Here is an 11,323-nt window from a genome sequence, read left to right on the forward strand (position 1 = left end):
GAACAGGCGGCATTGCTGGAACACTCGAGGTCTCCATGAGGCCAGAGCGGCGCTGAGCTGCGAGGGCCATTCGAGGCCGCTTGCAGCTTTAATTCTTATTATTCAGCTTATTTCTCCGCTGAAACTCATACTACAGCTCACAATCTGGAACTGATTACAACTTTTATTTGGTATCCGGCTTCTGGACCCACACCGCTACTCAGACACAGTGAAACCTCGCTATTTCGCGGTTCACCTTTCACGGTCTTGCTGCTTCACGGATTTGCATCGTGCATTGTGTTCTGCTTTCTGATTGGCTAAACAGTCTCTCCGCTTCTTCTGTACCTGTGTGTCAATAACGTTGCGGTTTAATATATACACGTACGTAAAACAGCTTGCCAATTTCAAGAATCTTTTTGCTCAGAAGAAAAAAGAGCGACAACAAGTACCGATAACTATGTTCTTCCCTCGAAAAAACACACCTGCGAGGCAGGCTTTAGAAGAAAAAATCGCTACGGAGCGGAGTCAGGATGCAGCGACTCGGTCAGAAGAGCAGTTTTGTCCTACTGTAGGCTACTTTGTATTTTTTTTCATAAAAATTTTTCATTTTCTCCCGTTCTAATCCAATGACTCGGGTCGCTGTGGGGCGGTGCTGATCTCCGCAATTTGAAGCCTTCAGTTCGTATTGATGATTAAAATTATTATTTTACAGTTATTTGTAAAAAAAAAAAAACGTTTATACGTTTTGTTAAACAAATGATTGGGCCTGTAAAAGGTTTTGTCTTTTGGTTTCAATGTATTATGGAGTATTTCATTGTATAATAATTGTAAAAAAAAAATAAAGGTTACTACTTCACAGATTTCGCCTATCACAGGTTCTTTTTGGAACGTAAGCCCCGTGAAAAACGAGGGTTCAATGTACACATATTCAGGCATGTGCACCTGTAGGTGGCGCTATGGTAGAAAATACACTTTTATGTTTCTAACTCAAAAATGGCATGTCCCATTAACAAAATTGATATGGGGAATGTTTCCTTGAAAAACTCTCCAAAAGAACAGTCACTATGCAAAAAAATTGTAGTGGATTGTTTTCCAGCAGAGAGCCATTAAGAATGTACCAGCCAAACAAAACCAACCTTTCCCCCTAAGATTAATCTGACCCCAATAAAAACTTGGCACAATATAAGCTAGAGAAGAAACAAAAAAAGTTATCATGGCAGATTTTTGATTTTTTGCCCAATTACAACATAATAGCTAACTAAACATTGCTACATACGTAGCTGCAAATTTCAATTGCCCATAACTTTGGAACTGTAAAAACTTTCACAATTTCCTTTGCACCACCAACTACAAACACAATATCAGTCATGTCTAACTAGTTTTCGTCAACGCCCGTCACTAAGAGGAGCTGTAAAATTGCGAAATTTGCTACACAAAAACCGCTGATTGGATTTTCGCCAAACTTTACACATACCTCCATGCCCTTGGCCTTAGATTGTATTTTGAATATGGTTGGTTGAAGTATGGAAGGGGTTATTAACAAAAACGTGAAAAGTGCTTCATCTGACCTCCAAACTTTAAAAAAAATTCTAAAAAAAAATCACATGTTCATCCAAATGAGCTCAAATTTTCAGGATGCCTTCTCTGAATTTTTTTGAACATTTCATCCACTCTATATATGGACCTGTCTTCATATGCCTCACTCTGTCTTTTCTAAAGTTTGACTTCAACACAAAAATCTCCACAGTCCTTTGCCAATCCTAACTAAACTGCTCACACATCAGCCTCAGTCGTTCTTCAAAGTTTGATGAGAATCAGAGCTTCTTTGTTTGAATAACAACAAATCAAGATTCCACACTAAGTGTTTAAACACAATGTTTAATGTTTTTTTTCCATTTACACTTCAACAGAACAGCATGAAAAAAATACATTATAAAGGAGAAGCAAGTTTTGTTTGGTGTAATTTTCAGCTCAAACTGGTACATTTTAGGGACATTTTCAATATTTATGTGAAAAGCAGTTACAAGCAGGGGAGGTAAGGGTTTAAGGATCTGGGTTTTTGTGTGATTATTAGTTAATGTAGTCCCTATATTGTCTTGTCGAGTCCCTGATCAGTCTCACCTGTCTCTTGTTCCCTTGATTATTTCTGATGTGTATTTATACTCACCTGTGTCTGTGTTTCCCTGCTGGATTCTTGTCCAGCAGGGAAGAACCATGAGAACTGTGGCCAGAGATCCTCACGAACTTCTACCGCTGCACCATTGAGAGCATCCTCACCAACTGTATTACAGCTTGGTACGGGAACTGCTCTGTCTCCGACCGGCAGGCGCTGCAGGGGGTGGTGAAAACTGCCCAGTATATCGCCGGGGCACCGCTCCCTGCCATCAAGGACATCTACAGGAAGCGGTGTTTGAAAAGGGCCGGGAAAATCACAAAGGACTCCACTCACCCAGCACACACACTCTTTTCCCTCCTGCCCTCTGGGAGGCGTTACAGAAGCCTACGGACCAGAACCACCAGGCACCGGAACAGCTTCTTTCCCACAGCTGTCGCGCTTTTGAACGCCTCCTGACATAAAACATAAACTATAAGGACTGTACTCCCCTATCCTCTCATACAACAATAACACATGGACTATCCTCACACACACACATCACGGACTGTTTTCTTCACACACACATACAGTCATGGCCAAATGTTTTGAGAATGATTCAAATGTTAATATTTACAAAGTCTACTGCTTCAGTTTTTATAACGGCAATTTGCATATACTCCAGAATGTTATAAAGAGTGATCAGCGTAACAGCAATTAATTGCAAAGTCAATATTTGCCTAGAAAATGAACTTTATCCCCCAAAACACATTTCAACTTCATTGCAGCCCTGCCTCAAAAGGACCAGCTAACATCGTTTCAGTGATTGCTCCATTAACACAGCTGTGGGTGGTGATGAGGACAGGGCTGGAGATCAATCTGTCATGATTAAGTAAGAATGACACCACTGGACACTTTAAAAAGAGGCTGGTGTTTGGCATCATTGTTTCTCTTCTGTGAACCATGGTTATCTCGAAAGAAACACGTGCAGTCATCATTGCACTGCACAAAAATGGCCTAACAGGAAAGAGAATCGCAGCTAGAAAGATTGCACCTCAGTCAACAATCTATCGCATCATCAAGAACTTCAAGGAGAGAGGTTCCATTGTTGCCAAAAAGGCTCCAGGGCGCCCAAGAAAGACCAGCAAGCACCAGGACCGTCTCTTAAAAGTGTTTCAGCTGCGGGATCGGGCTACCAGCAGTGCAGAGCTTGCTCAGGAATGGCAGCAGGCTGGTGGGAGTGCATCTGCACGCACTGTGAGGCGGAGACTTTTGGAGCAAGGCCTGGTCTCAAGGAGGGCAGCAAAGAAGCCACTTCTCTCCAGGAAAAACATCAGGGACAGACTGATATTCTGCAAAAGGTACAGGGAGTGGACTGCTGAGGACTGGGGTAAAGTCATTTTCTCTGATGAATCCCCTTTCCGATTGTTTGGGACATCTGGAAAACAGCTTGTTCGGAGAAGACGAGGTGAGCGCTACCACCAGTCTTGTCTCATGCCAACTGTACAGCATCCTGAAACCATTAATGTGTGGGGTTGCTTCTCAGCCAAGGGAGTCGGCTCTCTCACAGTCTTACCTAAAAACACAGCCATGAATAAAGAATGGTACCAGAATGTCCTCCGAGAGCAACTTCTCCCAACCGTCCAAGAGCAGTTTGGTGATGAACAATGCCTTTTACAGCATGATGGAGCACCTTGCCATAAAGCAAAGGTGATATCTAACTGGCTCAGGGAACAAAACATAGAGATTTTGGGTCCATGGCCTGGAAACTCCCCTGATCTTAATCCCATTGAAAACTTGTGGTCAATCATCAAGAGACGGGTGGACAAACGAAAACCTAGGAATTCTGACAAAATGCAAGCATTGATTGTGCAAGAATGGACTGCTATCAGTCAGGATTTGGTCCAAAAATTGATTGAGAGCATGCCAGGGAGAATTGCAGAGGTCCTGAAGAAGAGGGGTCAACACTGCAAATATTGACTTGCTGCATTAACTCATTCTAACTGTCATTAAAAGCTTTTGTTACTGATAATATGATTGCAATTGTATTTCTGTATGTGATGACAACATCTGCTATACCACATGAAAACCAGAGGGCAGCAGATCATGTGAAAATATAATATTTGTGTCATTCTCAATACTTTTGGCCATGACTGTACAACCTGTAAATTTTATCTGCCATTATTTATCTATAATCCATTCCCTAACATTCTTGTATATTCTGTATAATCTGTGCATATAGTTCCCATATTTATATTTATACACAATATCTATATATCTTGCTATAACCCCTTATAGTCCATACATACATAGTCTTGTACATCTGTAAATAAATATTTATATCTCGTAGAGCACTTCTGGATAGATGCAAACTACATCTCGTTGCTTGTACTTGTGACAGTGCAATGACAATAAAGTTGAATTCTATTCTATTCAGTTACCTGCTGTTCTTGGCGTTTTGTTTGCTGAAGAACTTTATTAAACACATTACTTCACATTGTCCTGGGTCTGATCGCCATCTCTACCCTCATCTACAAACCGGTTCATGACATTAAGGCTAATCTGGACCATCATTGGCTGGCCAATCATAATCAACAGCAACTAACCAAAGTTGCAATAATTTGGGACTTTCCAGAGTAGCACGATAGGACAGAAATTAAGTGCAGCAGGACTGTGAGCAAGTAAAGCAGACTTTTTAGTAGTTTCAGGTGGCTTAAAGCTGCTCAAGATAGCTTTGTGTGTGTGTGCAGCTGCATTAAATAACATTAAAGTGGTTTTTATTATTTGACATTTAAAATGACTAATGATCAAGTTCTATTGTATTTAGATGATTTATTTCAAGGGAGGGCTACAGAGCGGGGTAGGCCTGCGGGGGGGTGACCTGCTGGGTAGGGCGAGGAACCCATTACAACTGCTTGCAGTTCTAGTTTTTATTACGGTTCTTATGTCTAGTTATTTTGTTAGATTAATTTCCTAGTCTGCAGTGTGCTCTCCCTCACCCCCTGTGTCACTTCATTTTTTTCCCTCTCTCTCCTCAGCTTGCTTTCTGCTTTCTCCTCTCACACCTGCAACCGTTAGCTTATCAGTCCTGATCTGTGTTCAGCATTAGATAGAGATAGATGTACATGTATAGTAGTTTTAGTTTAGTTGTACATTTCCAGCATAGTGAGTTTGTAGATTAGAATGTTTTATTGTTGTAAAATGTATTAACGTTTGTTAAAACTTGTATATTGGAGAGAAGTTGTGTTGATTCCATACACGTGTAGCATCTTGCTGTACAGGTAATACCAGTGGTAGACTGATGCCTTCATCTATTATTTTAAAACCTAGACATTCTCAGACAAGTATTTATTAATAATAGGCTATTTTCTTAAGAGAGGTGCCACTATTTGTTCATTTTGATCTTGTTTTATTGGAATTAGTTTTATCAATAATCATCTTAACCAATTATTATAATTATTCATAGGCAAAACGTCACTCCTACTAAAGTAGAACATTATTATCAATGCGCAAAAATCCCCACTATAGTGATTCTTTGTGATATTGAATTAGTAGTTAATTCAAGAAAAGTTGACTTTGTCTTTATAAAGTGTCAACATGAAATTTCTTTATGCACTCTACAAACTGTAGGGAGAGTCTATGAAACTAGAAAATCAGAAACATTAACACAGTAAGCAGTGGTGGAGGTATTAGCTAAATAATTTCTTACTAACACAATTTCAGGAACATTATTAAACATTTCAGTAATTTTTCTCAATGTGCTTGATGAGAAACTGTAGATCTTGTTTCTTATTACTCCTTCTTAGGAATGTAGACTGAGATTTACCACCTCGCACCTTCTGATTTTAACCTGTTTAAAATCAGGATTCTTAAGGATCAAATTGATCATACAAGAAGTGCTTTATACTACTACTGGATAAAGTAATTATTTAAAATACATACATTTGCATGCAGAACAATGTTAGCTTGAAAAATCTGCTATTCACTGCTTTATTTTTAGCAGTGAATAGCACTGACAAGAGCCGTTAGTTTCCAATAAGTTTATCACAATCCTAATGTTCAAACCACATGAATACATAAAGCAAACCTGTACACATTCTTTCTCTGCTGGGTTTGAGATGGTAATATCCCTATATGCCTGGAACATTAAAGCCACCTGTATAAAATGTGTGTTTTAATGTGTTGATAAGTAAGTCTAATTAAATGTGTCTCTGTGTGTACGTAAGACCTTATGTGAATAGACTTTTTAATTAAGTCAGTTGACACCCATGGAGTAGTGTTACAGTGGAGGTTAATGAGACCTTCTGGACAGTGACTAAACACAATGAGTTTTTATTTATCCAGTGCTTCAGGATATACTTGTGTCAATTTGCTGTGGGGGTGCGCGCACGCGTGTGTGTGTGTGTGTGTGTGAGTAATGTCTTCAGGTTTAACACCTTATCAGTCTACCTTTTTATTAGACCCTGACTGCAGTGCGTAATTAACTTCCTGCCGAGAACATGTTTGTTCCATGATTGATGTCATTAAGAAAGATATCAGCCAAACACAAATTGGTTTAACTTTTTCAAATAAAGTAAGAGATTCTAAAAAATAAAAAACTAATGTGAGGTAGTTCAACGATAAGGCAGCTTTCATCCAATCGTTATCGATACTCACTTGCTTTGCAGGAATATAGGGTGAGGGGTATTGGTTACTATATCCATTAGTTCCAATAAAACAAACAAATGTGAAAGGTTTTCTACATGAAAAGGACTAACTATGAACTGTTTTTTAGTTATTTTTCTTCTGTTACTTATTTTAAAAGTGAAATGTATGGGTATGAGCACATTATTAATGAATTTATTTACAGAGCAGATTTTTAGGGGGGCTCAACTCTCTTTGACCTAGGTGTTACTTATCCTGTTCTTTCCTGATGACATGCTTTGGTGCGGGGTGTGTAGCTGCCCTTGGGTGATGCCCTGTGTCTGTCTGCCTGGGGCCACTGCAGTCTTGTGGAGCCATGTCCACCGGGTTTATTATCTGTTGTCCTTGCCACTCTAACAGCTGTCCACCTCCAGGTGACAAGCTCATTCACATAACTGAACACAAACCCCTCTTATCTCTAGACATACACTCATCTACACAAACACACACATAATCCAATTGGTTAAGGTAATAAACACATGGGAGACTACCAAAGCAGTATGGTCTTTATACTTTGATGATAGATCAATTAGGATTCAACTGCCCTATCAACATTCCCTGATATACTGAAACAGTACAAGTGAAAAAAAAAAAAAAACCTGCTCTGGTTAAGCTTCAGACTCCATTCTGTAAGTGTAACAGAGAGAAAGGTGCGTATGAATGTGAATTTTGCCCAAAATAATAATAATAGTGTGTGTTTGTAATGAGATTTTTGTATCCATGTGTTTAGAGCCACCTAGTGGTGTGATGAGTGACTGCATGCAACGGGTCCTTCAGGCGCTCTCGTGGCTTCCCCCACCAGAATTCTGAGGAGCGCTGGTGGAGGTAGGTGCGAGAGAGGCAGCTCTTCGCTATATTTTTCTAGTTCAACGATTAACGAAATACTGTAAGATCATTTAACAATTACAAATATAATTTATAAAGTTTTCTTGTGGTTGGGCTACAAAAATATGACCCTATGAGTGGGAGCTGCGCCAGTTGGTGTTTGTGGCTGACCGCTCAGTCACGACGCTAACTGTGTCTTTTGTTTTTCAGCTGTTGGACCACTTGCATGCAGTCAATCACATTGTGAGAGTTTCATTTTATATCGCACTAGGTGGTTTCAAAGTGTAAATTTATGAATGTATATATATTTAGAGGAAAAAAAAATTGTTTTGTCAATGTAACTGTTAACTGCTGTGTCTGTTTGTTATTTTACTGTTTGATTTATGGAATAAGAATGTTTTGTTTTGTTTTTGAGGAATTGTTTAAACTATACGATCACATCTAAAAAAAAGAAAAATAAAGAATTCTGAGGAGCACTGGTGGAGCTGTTGGACCACTTGCATGCAGTCAATCACATTGTGAGAGTTTCATTTTATATCACACTAGGTGACAACAACCAACCAAGGCTATATTGGCGCTGTGAAAAGCGAGAAGGGTTACATCAGCACCTCAAATTGCTCTAAAAACCATAAAAGACTAAGTGTAGGATTATTTATTATACATCTATAAATCACAATAAAGTGTGGAAGATTTCTTAAAAAGGCTTAAAGCTGTCATTGGCTTCCTATAACAACACCAATCAGGAAGCCTGATGTAAGGAAAAAGATACAACTTTCCTGAATGTGTTGGACTATGGGAACATCATCTGCAAGAATCTACATGAACACCTCAATCCTGAAGAGAATGTCGCAGAGTGAGGGAAAGTGGTCAGTATTTGGGTGGCAAAAACAACTTTGAACGTCGACAGAATGTCTGCCTCCTGGACTATAACAGGAAGCTTTCACAGGAGAAGAGCCTGCTTACGATTAGAATCTGAAGAAACCACCAGAAAACTTGCACAAACTCCACTGAGGGTGCATTCACACCACCCCTATTTAGTTTGCTTTAATTGAACTCTAGTTCATTTGTCTAGAAAGTCCGGTTCGTTTGGGGAGGTGTAAACTAAAATGCAAACTCTAACGCAGACTACAAAAGCAAACTCTGATTTGCCTAAAAACCTAGGTCTCAGTTCAGTCAAAGTTAATTCTTGCACAGTTGAAATAATATGTGAATTCAACCCGACTAGAGACCACTCCAAAAGCAGGAAGTGCTTTTGTATCATTGGAACCAAACATGGTTTTGTGGACATGACTAAAATGTAATGGCATCCGCAGGTGCGTGTCACTTGCTGTAGCGTGTAATAGGCTTTGTCCTCTCCAGTAATATATATTGATGGTCACTCTACAACCCAACTGCCCCAACTAGCCACAAAAATGTCCCACTGAAAATCTTGACAAGCAGAGACTTACAGAGGCAGTTTCTGAGATGAGCAACATGGGCAACTGCCCAGGGCGGCATCTTGTGTCGGGAGAATGAGCTGAATTTTGGAATTGTTTTCAACTGTAGGCAAACATTGAGGAATACATTCACAGATGAGCCTCCAATTATTGCAAATGTGCCAGTTAATCTATCAGGAGTTCCCAAAGCCATGCCATCATAATCTTAACTTTATCTTATCTTTTTTAAAAAAGTAATCATTTTGTATGTGTTACACACTTGATGACGATGCTTGTCAATTTTATAAATCTTTAATTCTGCAAAGATAGAAATTCTGATGTCGTGACTTTGCTGTGGCACTACCTGACCTACATTATTGACCTACAGCCAATAACGATACAGCTGGTCGGATAGCATCCGATTCTATTTAGACCCAACTTCTTTGTTGGGTCTAACAAAGAAAGTTAGGCCCAACTTACTTTCAGATGTTTAGTCATCTGCCCTTACCAGATGACTAAACATCTGGTAATTGTAGAAACAGTCTGTTACATCTTATAGAGAAAATAAACAATTATGACCCTACCAATATTACTAATACAACTATATCTTAACTCATATGTACAATGGACCAATGATTGAATAATTATGATATATAATGCCCAACTGCTTGTTAAACTAAAAAAAGGGAAAAGAAACTGAAAACTGCCCAAACTTGTTAACTAGCAATGGCATGTTAAAGGTGACTAATTATTAGTTGTAGTTACAGCCTAAACTTTTAAGACAGTTAACATTCATCCCAACAGCATGCAAGTTACCGTACTGGTAGCTAGCATCTATGTCAGCGGCAGTTAACCACAACCTACCACCAATATCTACCCAAATATCTAAAAATTATATCAATAAAAGCAAACTGCTCAAACTTATTAAAGAAAACTCCTGCTGATCTAACTACTGCGTTCGCACATGACTCACTCACAAGGCCAGATTCTCATGTCAGTAGATGAAGCTGAAGTTAGCTTCAAATTGCAACTTCTGGTTTGGGAAATGGCTTGAGGGCAATTCCACCTAATTTTCCACGACCTTCAGCACATTTCATATACTCTAGTAGATGAAACCTGGACTAGATTATTTTCCTCTAACATCAGAATATTTAAATTCTAATGTGTGAAACTTTTAACTGATTTTTAAAGCTTGAATAAAGGACGATTCCACCTAATTTTTCAACATCTTCAGCATTTTTTATCAACTCTAGTTAAAAAAAACTACAATATATAGACTCTTCAAACTGTAATGGAAAATTTTATAATGTGCTTCTCACCTGTCTGCTTCTTTGTCTCCAGGTCCTTAATCCTGGAGACAAAGTGTTACTTCCCCAACCCAGACCTTATCTGCCCTCTGTAGCACCAAAGAACAATCCCCTTTCCTTAACAATAGACAAATGGTAAGATCATCTGTGTTGGGCTTCACAGAATCCTTAGTAAATAACAATCAAGGATTCACACTTATAATTTAGATCACACTACAACTGCTGGCAATGGCAGCAGTTGGGTTAGGGTTAGGTCTGGTAGTACCAGTAAAGTACCAGACCTATACACTGCGGCTGGGGGTGAGATTATTCTTTCATACTCACTAAACAAGTCAACAATGTTACAAAATGCCAAACTTCAAACTTGTAAACATTTTTATTTCACAGCTTTTCTCTAATATTAGAGATTTGAGCATCTCTATTTCAACTTGGAGAGACTCACAGAAACAAAACAGTGATTAAAAGATTTTATTGACATATAAATGAATGAGACTGACAGTGGTCCGCCCCCGCCCCTTCCTGTTTGCTGCAGCGAGGAGTACTTGGAACACGGTAAGGAGGCAGAGGAGATCAATTATTTTTAGAGATTATTTGTCTTATTTAGAACATAGTCTTATGTTCATGTCTTATTTAGAAAGTTTTAAAGTAAAAAAAAAAATCTCTTTTTTGTTTAAGTTACATGCTGCAGCTTCAAACAGCTGTTCAGTGTAAGAGTTCACTGTCTGGTGGAGCAGATATGGCATTCAGTATGTGAAATATTACTACCCGTAGCGGCGGTACAACAGCGGGAGCAGAACCCAGGATCTTATACCGCTGGTTATCTAGCTCGAAGATTTAAAAGATTTTTCAGATTATTTGCTTAGCTTTCTGACTGTTATGCTAATATGAGTGAATGTTAGTAGTTGTGCGCTGCTTTACCGCAGCTCTGGATGTGTTTTTTTTCTGCAGTGAGCCTCGATATAGCCATACTCCGTCAAGTGCTTGTTTTTTAAATGTTATATTGGACTTGCTGTGTTGATGCA

The sequence above is a fragment of the Xiphophorus hellerii genome, chromosome 6 (genome assembly GCF_003331165.1).
Source record: "Xiphophorus hellerii strain 12219 chromosome 6, Xiphophorus_hellerii-4.1, whole genome shotgun sequence".
Taxonomy (NCBI): Eukaryota; Metazoa; Chordata; class Actinopteri; order Cyprinodontiformes; family Poeciliidae; genus Xiphophorus; species Xiphophorus hellerii.